This window comes from Haliotis asinina, chromosome 2 (assembly GCF_037392515.1).
Source record: "Haliotis asinina isolate JCU_RB_2024 chromosome 2, JCU_Hal_asi_v2, whole genome shotgun sequence".
NCBI classification, from domain to species: Eukaryota; Metazoa; Mollusca; class Gastropoda; order Lepetellida; family Haliotidae; genus Haliotis; species Haliotis asinina.
Window position 1 is genome coordinate 66,257,193 of NC_090281.1, and position 9,657 is coordinate 66,266,849.

Here is a 9,657-nt window from a genome sequence, read left to right on the forward strand (position 1 = left end):
TTAAAAAAAAGAATGATGCAAATTTATCTTGATATATATGAATTAATCCCATCAGTAGTGGTGCAATTTGATATTTTTCTTTTTAAATTAATGGTTGCAAACGAACTATGTAGAAAATTGTGATGGTATTAATCTTTCAAACTGGTATCACCCATTTAGCATGGATTATTAAGTCAAAAGTCTTTGTATTATCATTTACATAATTTAATGTCTTTTCAGTTGAAAAGAAAGGCAGCTGGCATTAATTTTAAAACACATTTTTGACCTGAGGTCAACACTTGCACCCTTTTGGTGACAAATTAATTTCAGTATGTACAGTATATGGCCAGTGTAAGATAAAGGAAAATGTTTTGAGAAACACATAAATCTAATGGGATGCTGTAAAGAAATAACAGTATTATTGTATGTATCAGAATTATTGTTAGTGGAGAGATGAATTCAGTTTTAGCCATTTTTTAAATGTGTCTGATTATATTTGAATAGCCATACAGAAGGAATAACGGTGTCATGATATGATTGTTCACTTTTGTGAACTGTGAAATGTCGAGAATAAACTATTTTTATATTTTGTTCAACTTGTTATTCATTTTAACTGGACATAGCAAATTGGCTTTATGATCCAGTCGTCGGATGATCACTTACTTTTCATTTTCAACATGTCCAGAACTGAAAGATGGAACTTTGCAAGCATGTCTCAGGTTTTATGTCTGTGATACTTTCATACATATTTAGAAGTTTGATTTTGGAACACAATTTTACTTTCACATTCTTCCCATGTTCTTGAGGATGTACAGCACAATTTGGTCTTCTGAATGAAATTTGTTCAAGCTTATGGGAGGACTAGATTGTGAGGCACCTAGCACTGGAAACATCTCCACAAACAGCACTACACCAGTGCCAACCAATAATGACACCACGAAATTTGGTTCAAATCCAGTTTCCAGTATGACCACATGTTGATTTTACCATTTTACATGAACCCTTTTCAGTTCCTTTATTCAGTATAAGGCCGTTGGCCCACGTACAGAATAATATACACAAAATGATGCTTAGAGTTGCATGCTTGTAATATGTCACAAATCTATTTCAAATGTTTAAGGCTTCTTGCACAAAATTTGAAATGGACATCAAAACAGACTGAGTCTTACTTTGGAGATTATAGATCATGATGTCTTCATTTATGTACAAAGGGATATTATCAAAGTGTTTTACTCATATTATACAATGGACATTTATAAAGGAAGTGAAATTCATCTTCTATGTAATCTGAATGACATACATGACAAAAGCACAATTGACGCGGAATACCATCATATCGACCAATATTCTTATAGATAGGTAATTCACCTAGTCTGAGAAACGTAATCCTGCTTCTTGCTTCTTTTTATTTTATGTTTACAAGGTAACTTTCTAAGCAGAAGACAGTTTTAAGTTTAAGCCTATTTATAAATGTAATGTTGAATATACATGTATATCAGCCTTAATTGATTGAGCATGACAGTTTCTTATCCTTTCCTTAAAATTGTGTAAAAACACATCTTTAACTCCAACTCCTTGATTCTCCCACACAAAACTGAATCCTTAAAAAAACCCAAAATATTCCTAATATGATAAACCCAGGTTTTACGACCAACTTTCTTTAAATACAAATCACGAGATAGCACTGCTTAGGATATTTACCCACTGGCATTTCAAGCAATCTTATCCAATATTTTATAACATTGAACAAAGAATCAACATATATATAATTCCTACCACATTCTGCTGAAACAGCAACATTTGTACCTCTATGATTCAGGCCCAAAACAAACTTGCAAAACCTAGTATGGAATTGCTCAACTGATGACCATTTTTGATACCCCAAAAATTCAGAAGCATATAATATGATTGGTTTAATCTGTACATTGAACATTTTGAGCATAACTACTGGAGAGATATTCTTAAGTTTAAAAGTAAGAAGTTTAATTGAACATAAGGCATTGTTTGCTTTATTAACCAAATTTTGGACAGCCTTTGACCATGAAAGCCTACTGGAAAATAACAAACCCAAGTAATTATAATAGGTTGAAATCTTCAACATTTGATCCTTAAACAACCAAGCTTCTTTTTTCCGAAGTTCACCACCATTTCTGAACACTATAATTTCTGTCTTGTCAAAATTAACAGTCAGTCCCCCATCTGTGACAAAAATTAACCAACAAATTAACCTTCCTCTGCAAACCAATAACACAGTCTGAAAATAGACATAAATCATCTGCGTACAACAATAAATATAGCTCCAGTAACTCTGGACCCAGAAAGATACCACTATCTAAACTCTCCATTTCACCATGAAGCTGATTTACAAATCATGAGAACAACAATGGACTTAAAATACAACCCTGTCTAACCCCACTAAATGAATCAAAATAATTAGTAACGGACGTCTGAGAGACTTTAGCACAGGCCCTTGTCTTAGAATATATATTCCTTATGATGTTAAACATGCGATCGTGAATATTGTGAGATAATAGAACACAATACAACAAATTGCCGTTAACAGAATCAAAAGCCTTACGGAAATCTACATATAAACAATAAAAGTAACCCCTAGACTTTGACAAATACTTTTGAATAATACTTTGCAAAGTAAACATGTTATCCACGGTTTAATACGATTTCCGAAATCCGCCTTGACTCTCAGGATACATATTCATAAAATCAAACAAAATCTTTCGAACGGTTGTGAAGAATTGAAGTAAACAGTTTTCCACAAATATCCATCAATGATAAACCACGATAATTATTTACATCGTGTTTGCTACCCTTCTTATGTAATGGGAAAATCATACTTTTAGACCACTGCGCTGGAAAATTGCCAGATTTCAAATGTTATTGAATAGAACCAGCAAATATGACGAGATCGTAATTATGTTTAAACACTTCCGGTGGAACGCCATCAGGACCTGAACTTTTCCTCAGCTTAAGATCATTTACAGCTCGATCAAGTTCACCTTGGATGAAATCTCTACAGATTACTAAATTCATCATCATTACAAGCACAGCAATTAGCGGACATGGTATCATGACAAGTAATATATTCTTTCACAAAAGTCATGAATTCCTTGTCAATAACGTTATCTTGTATATTTAGAACAGATTGGAAATAAACAACCCACGATGAGCATTTAATGGCAGGCGACACATACATAAAGTTCTTATTAAAACTTTTTACATAAGACCAAAATGATTTAGCTTTTGGACTGTTACATTGCAATAGCATGTCACTAGTGACGTTGGAATAATAAAGTTCTTTTTTTTATGGTGACAAAATTCGCGAAATTTGTTTCTTGCTGTATGGAACAAGGTCAGAAGTCCAAAATCGTCCGGTTAAGAAGAACACATTTGTCACGTTTTAGTTTTTCACAGTCCCTATCAAACCAAACAACATTTGCAGACGCCTGACAATGTTACTGCTATTACTAAATGTCATACCACAGCTCTGGGCTGCCGTCACAATACACTCTGTCAGTTTAATGGCGGCAAGTGAGGTGTTTTCACATGCAATGTTAGTAAAGTCCTCCATCGGAATATCGCTTAACTCATTCTGTAGTGTCCGATGAAAAGCATCAGCGAGCGTTGGGCACCACACTAATCTAGATATAGGTGAGATGCTAACTGAGTCTGGTGAATCAAAGTGATTATCAATAAATTTCAGTTCACATATAACCGGGAAGTGATCAGACTCCACTCTAGTTTTAACAGTAAAGTCGGTAACACTGGGAAATAACTGTTGAGCACAACATACAGCCCACAAGACTGGCACCATTATTTATATAACAGGTAAAAGCACCATACGGGTCGCTGACTGATCTCCCATTCAAAATATGGATCCCATGAGAGCAACACAGACTGATCACATCTTTCCCATAGGGGTTAATCTCCTTGTCACGTGATGAACGTGGTACATCAGAGTCATCAATGACGTCATCACCATTGTTCAGCTCTAATGTATGTTCACTGGATTCTCTTACAGCACAATCCATCAGCTGCCCGGTATGTGCGTTAAAGTCGCCACTCAAGAGAATGTGACAGTCATTATGTTTTGATCGAAGTTCAATGATAGCTTTATCTATATATTGTATACCCTTAAAGTCACGCCTATCACTAGCCACTGAAGAGTTCTCAGGGTGCACGTACACATATCACAGAATAAGTTCCCGACCTAAATCGGAGAATGATTTATGAAGTACAATGAAGATACAGTCACTATAAATCAGATATACTTTAACAATGCTAATACTACGCCACTTTGGTACTAACACTCCAACATCTGCTCGATTATTATAAGTCCTGAAATTTAAATAACAGTTATAATTTAGGAAAGTATTATCAGTATCATGTTTAACGCAGTTGCTCCATATTTCTGAAAAGCTAATAACATCATGTAAAAGACAAAACTTAATAAATTCGCCATCATTGAGTTTCGTTTGAAGTCCATGAATGTCCCAATTTAACAGAGATACAACTCGTTCCCTGAGGGCCTGCCACGCCCCTATGTTCTCTCTGTGTTCGTCTGGTCATCTTTACGTCGACTGATGTATGCAGCCGAGTCTGTCTCCAGGTTCCATGTTAGAACCTCACCATCATCACACCAGCTTGTCAAACCTCAAACGACTTTTCCTCCTCTTCTTCCACTCAGCATCCATGACTGACTTTAGCTTCTTCCTTTTAGACTGACTGTCACTGAAAAATCTTCAGACAGATCAATTCCAGAATCTCTCAATGACCTAGCCTTGCTCATAACAAGTTCCCGATCACAATAACTGAGAAATTTGACGATAATAGATTTCCCACGATCGACTCTGTGAGCTCGTTCAGTACTGATGCCTGTATCAGCAATTTCCATTTTTAATCGCATTATATCTAGGACACAGTTTTCACAGTCTTGCCAACTTTCATTTGCTTTAGTCTTCGGAATGCCATGAAATAAGTTATTTCGCCTGCTCTGATTTTCTGTGGAGTCAAATTTAGACAAATTCTGTTTAAGAAGTAAATTTTCCTCTTCAAGATTTTTTGGCATTTGCGTGAAAGTACATCTACACTAGACTTAACCCCGTCTATCGAATCCGACAAAACTTAGAATTTATCTAAGTCCTGTTTAACACCATCAACTTTGCTGTTGAGTTGCTTAAACTGATCCATAAGGGCATCAAACTCTGGCAAACTTTCTGATGAACTTGCTCCAGATAACTTCAATTGCTTCTGAGTTCGCGTATCGGGTCTTGGATTTTGTTCCACACCAGAACATATAAGAAACAACTTAACTTGAACGACAGAAACCGGGTAAATAACATCAAAGGTGATCAAGTTGGAACAGAGACCAGTGGTCATTTTATGTGCGCTTACTGAAACAAATTCTGGCGCGCCGTCTGTGTAATAGTAAAGGTCAGTGAACATTTGACTCATATTTCCGTGATATAAACAATCCATTGACTTTGCGGCAGATGGTAATGACGAAAAATACTGACTCAAGAAGGCAAACAGTTGGTAAAACGTTTCCCAAAGTCTTACCAATCATCCCAACCGCCAATAGCACGCAAACACACGCCGTGATGCGAAGGAAAAGAAGGTTCAACTTCATGGGAGGCATAGGGTTCAACTTTGTCGACCTGTGTCAGACCTCGTGGGTGTTTAAATTCGTGCTCTCCATTGGTGTACGCTGTCTCCCATGTTTCTGAGTGTAATCATGTTTCAAAAGCGGCTAACGATACCTAATTATTACCGTAAACCCTTTTGTGGGAACCATCTCGACAGGCACATTGGGAACAGACCAGTACCACCCCCAGTCAACATGCGATAGCTGGAACAGTGCCTGAATGAGGCCTGACAACAGGTACCATGCTTGACGTCATCCTGGCGCCAACGTAGTATTACTTGTGTCAATGCCGCAGGAGGACATACTCGTTACATAGACATTAATTAGTACATGGCCATAAATGTGTACCTGACATTTTGACAAACTTGTTCTGTATTATCGCCAGCGATAATGTTGTCATTGACAACCTTTCTTTTTGTTTTGAGAAACTGGCAATTTCTAATTATATACTTTTGCTTAAAACTGCAGCACGACAGTTGTGCAAATGCCTGTGCAAATTCACACTTTTGCTAAATTCACGGTCAGCTTGGCTTCGGTTGGCTTTCAAAGAAGGCTCTCATCCTCTTCAGGTGTTCCTCCCATTCCATGTAATGAGTGATGTTGTCATCAATGGAAGCAACAACTTTCGTAAAATTACTGGATTGCTGAAATGAGAAGGCGGGCTTCGGGTGAATTGAATTTGTCAGAGCACCTGTAACTTCCATCACACATTACAGGACTAGAATGCAAGGTGAAGTCCTGTCACATGGTACAGTGTATGAAGCCCTTTTCCGCTGTCCCCCTCCGTGATATTGCTGGAATGTTGCCAAAATCAGCGTAAAACCTCACTCACTCACTCACTCACTCATACGGTAGGGATGGTGTTTCACAAGCACAGCGTTACCTACATTCTCATGATGACACACCAAACCTTACCACCAGATACATCTGGAAACAAGAGAACGAACTCTAGAAATAACTCTTCAAAAGAGTTTTGGGCTCTAGTGGCAAGTGCATATGGATGGGAATGGGAATCGTAGGCCTGGCATCGTCAGTAATATCATCACACAAATACATACTATCTACCACGCGCGTAGCGAGCCATTTTTTTTTCGCGCAAGCCCAATAGGTTACACAGCTTTACATTTAGATAGTACTGAGGGCTTGTCCAACCTTTTCATCAACAATCATGTCCAATTAATATCCAAAATAGAAGTTTGAAAAACACCGATTTCCCTCAAAACGGTAATAGGTTTATCATTTTAACTGTCACCATTAGCTGACACAAGAGGTAAATATGTTCTCTCACAACAACGGACTTGACAAAACCTAACCGCTCATGCATTAGCCGAGTCGCAACAAGGTTATGACTTGACAACGAAAGCCTTGGGAAGTGAAGGGGCTAAGATCAAAGTTTCCAGTTGGAAATATGTTTTTAATAAAATTTGATGTAAAGGTGCGCGCAAGACGCGTACACCTTCTGCACAGTGAATGTATTCATTTTAAATTTTTGTTCGTGTATTTTTTAGACCTGAAGTTCACGCACCAGTTATTCTTCAGTCGCTTAATATCAAGTCATGCCACAACTTATAGAATACAGGCATCTCCGCGTCGTAGGCATGCTGGAGATTTGAATGGTCCAAAATGAAGTGGTCAGAATTTTTTGTGTCCATTGAAACACGATTTCATCTCTTTGGAGACGTTTTCAACATAATGGGCACACGAGAGATTTGCCTGGGATCAGGCGGTTACGGTGACGTCACGTCAGCAAAAAAAAAACAGATTTGGATGACCCATTCCAGAAGGCCACTTTGACTGCTCGTACCATTCCTGATCTACGTCTAATCAGCAGTACCAGGACTGTACAAAACGGACTGAGAGAGCACAACATCTGGCACCGATGGCATGCAGTACGTTCAGTTTAGCTCCAACGTTACCGACGGGCACGTGGTCTTGGCTGGTGCTGACAGCTTCTAACCCTAGTTGCCTCTTTGGCGAGGTTAATGGTCTCACGACATATTTCACCGGGTACCCATTTTCTGCTGGATGAACAAGGCATTTTTGAACATATTCACTTACCTAAGGTGAGACCATATGTATCACATGTGGTTCTTTGTGGAACAGGAATGACGTCATAGAAACTATGGGAAATCAAACCGTCACACACGGTCACTCATCTGAGAACTCTTCACGCTCAACGTTGCTTAACTTCTACTCACTTGTCACCTGAACGCTGTGCTCTAGTCCTATTGTGTAAACGACTATGACACTTTGTACACAAAACTAGCCTATTTTGTATACAGCATCAACAGTATCAGCCTGTGCGTCACCTGTCTAAACTTTACTCATGAGTATAAATGTTTTACCTACATTTCTGTACATAGCTGTGTTAGCATCTACACCGAAACTTCACATATGTTGTAATAAAGAACTTTTCTATTCACAGAACTAATCCCCTTGTTTAAGTTTCCTAAATCGAGAGGCCTGCTCACATTATGACTCAGCGAAATTGCATGGGGTCGCCATTTATTATTACAAATAATAAAAGTTAGTTAGATCGGGGAGTGCATGAACAATTTACAAGGTTATATTGTCTCTCACATTTTAAGGAGTTTGAACAATATTTGGAAAAGAATCATTTATTGCAGAGGGAAGGGGTGAGACGAGAGTGTTATCGGTCTATATCAGTTGTTGGGGCGGCAAAATACAACAGTCCAATCTCAATCTTATCAATCTATCAATTAATATTTACTCACAAAACGGTCATACAAGAAGAAAACACAAACACAATACTGAACATGATACATGCGTCTTAGGAAATATTTCATAACAGGATTTGTAAAATATTTATGAATTTAGTTGCCAAGTTCAGGCGCTGATTCAATTTATTTCAGTTATTTTATCTATCCACCGGTATACAAGCTAAAATTTGACACTTTTGTGTGTAGGCAATCAAGATAAATTTATTACGCATTCACAAAATTTCAAGCGTACTTGTACACAATAGATTTAATATGAATTGAGTTTTCATAAAACATAACTTTGCAATTTACGCAGATACGAAGCTTATCTGTATCCCCAATCACGTCTAACGATGTAGATTACATTTTGGTTGCAGAAGTTTCATATGCAGTTCCCTCGCAATGCCCTGCCACCGGCCAGCCTCAGTGGGTCTGTTATCATTTGAAGTGAGGAATTATAGAATAGGGATATAGACAGATAGGCAATAGTATGTATTGTTCAAATTGTATTGCATTTTAAAATGTTTATAACGATTGCCCTAGAGCTAGATTCAACGTTTTCTCTCCATTTTTGGTTGAATTGGTCTGAAAGAATTTGTGCCGCTCAGGTATTGACAGATATTTCACCTAGTCCGATAATGTTCAGCATTGTTTAAATAAAGCGTGTCTAAGAATAGCCACTTAGACACTGTTGATATTTAGGCAGAATAAGTTATACACGATTTGTGACAGTTTTATGTTTCGGTAGAGGGGAAAGTATGTTTATGCCAAAATAACGTGCTGGAATATATTTGTATAAAGTGGGGTTCTACTCACTTCACCAAAGATCATAAGCTTTGGTGTAGGTTTACGAAACCAGGTTGTCACGTTAGGACATTTTAAACGTGGATTTTCAATTAGTTGAAATTTTCGTATTCCCAGATTTCTGAACCGGTAGAATCATCGTATTAAAAACAGATGAGAGACAGTCAAGTGGTACATATATATTGCGCGAACTCTTACGTAAGTTGAACATTGCCTTTGTTGCGTTTTCAACACTGGATTTAATACATGTAAGCATCCTTTTGTTTCGATGAAGCTATATACTTAGATAAATATATGTATCCAGTATTTCAACATTATAATCTCCATAATTAAAGAACAATCTAGTTTTATTCCTCGGGCCACCACCAGATATCACATGAGTCTTAGTAATACTGACTTGCAATGTCCATAGTATACAGTAGTTTTCAAACGTATCCAGTGATCTCTTCTACATCACATGAGGTCTCGGCGACAAAAAAGTATCATTAGCATAAA